The 1,652-nt window shown below is 41.0% G+C and overlaps 1 long non-coding RNA gene across 1 annotated transcript in view; it reads left to right on the forward strand.

The window, feature by feature from the left end:
• Nucleotides 1-109, forward strand: part of LOC116070435 — a 23,008-nt gene extending 22,899 nt beyond the window's left edge. Inside the window, exon 2 of the long non-coding RNA XR_004110390.1 lies at nt 1-109. This exon is cut by the window's left edge and continues 137 nt beyond it. This is a non-coding gene — a long non-coding RNA (uncharacterized LOC116070435).
• The last annotated feature ends 1,543 nt before the right edge of the window (nt 110-1,652 follow it).

The raw sequence follows: 1,652 nt of genomic DNA on the forward strand, positions 1-1,652 counted from the left end.
GTGAAGCCTAGAGACTGAAAGTTGTTCTTGAAAGATACCCAGCAGCACTAGGATTCCCGCTTTCCCTCCCGAATCCCGAACATATTAAATCTCGAGATCTCCTCCAAAATAAGAATCATAAGTGACCAGATTCAGTTGTGGGGAAATAAGCAGGTTGTTTTTAGAACGTTGCAGGACACATTCCACAGCAAGCCAAGGCACAATGAGATCCAATGCACAAGAAAGGTCTGGGGGTGCGGCACAGTTGGTACAGCCCCACCATGAGGTTCTGGGTTCAACTCCCAGCATAAACCAGCTGTGGTGGAGCATGCCTATAATAATCCCAGTCCTTGGGGAGGCAGAGGCAGGAGGATCAGAAGTTGAAAGTCATCTTGAAGTAGTAAGTAGTAAAACTAGGGGTAGCTTGGGCTACCTGAGATTCTAACTCATAAAAGAAAAAACAAAAATAAGTTTAATAAAAGGAGTGAAACTGAGCAGGATGGACAAATAGAATGGACAGACGGAGGGATTCCTCTTCACCAATGGACAACTTTATGAGTGTATAGCAGAGAGTAATTTGTCAAACAGTAGATAGAATGTAAGTGACAATAATTGGTGGCCAGGTCCTCCCTCGTCACTTGATAATGTATCAAGAGGGGTGACTGATTTGGTGAAGACAGTAAGTCACAGCGAGAGCCTGGCATTTGATAGAGCCCGAACCACAAACCCTATTAAGAATCATTTCACATTTAAAATATGTGAAATGCAAACAAAATTTAGTAGCAAAAAGCAAAATTAAATATTTAATGATATAATTAAGTCTTATTAATGGTATGTTCTTTATTTTGCTGATTAAATATTCAGGAGGATTATCATCTCTTTCATCTTTATTACTTATGTGGCATGTTTTTCATAATTATTTGTTAGGTATTTTCATTAACATTTGATGAATATTAATAGTTAAAGTAAGAAAGAACAGTTTTTATTTCCTGGGATAATGAGTTCACGGCGGTAACAGTATATAACTAGGTGTTTAGAAATGTGTTCCACTTGCTAGCGTGTCAGTGGGTGGTGGTGTCACCAAACAGTGGAAACCTGGGGTTTTATATTGATAAACAGTGATAAGCAAGCCCTTCCATTCTTCTTTATTTATTTATTTATTTAATCTACTCCTCTCATAAAGCTTCATTGTAGGAGAAATATGAACTGCAAACTTACAACCAAAACTAATAAGTTGGGCCTGGCTGCTGCCTGCTGTGTAAGCCTGAGGGCCTAAGTTCAGATCCCCGGCACTCGGGTAAAAGCTGGGCATGGCAGTCCACCCCTATAACCCCAGTACTGAGGGACACAGGCAGGTGAATCCTGGGAGCTTGTTGGTCAGATAGTGTAGCTGAAATAGCAAGACCTGGGCTCAGTGAAGAGGCCCCGTCTCAAAAACTAAGGTGAAGGAAGACATCTGATAATAACCTCTGACCTCCACATGTGACTACATGATCAATGGTGTGCATGAGCCTATACATGCACACCCACCCCAAACACACACATACACACACGCACACACACCAAACACATGGAACATACATATCAAACACTCCAAACATAGACACAAACACACACATCAAACATGCCAAACACATATACACACATACACCAGACACACCAAACACATACAC

This window comes from Mastomys coucha, unplaced genomic scaffold, assembly GCF_008632895.1.
Source record: "Mastomys coucha isolate ucsf_1 unplaced genomic scaffold, UCSF_Mcou_1 pScaffold22, whole genome shotgun sequence".
Lineage (NCBI taxonomy): Eukaryota > Metazoa > Chordata > Mammalia > Rodentia > Muridae > Mastomys > Mastomys coucha.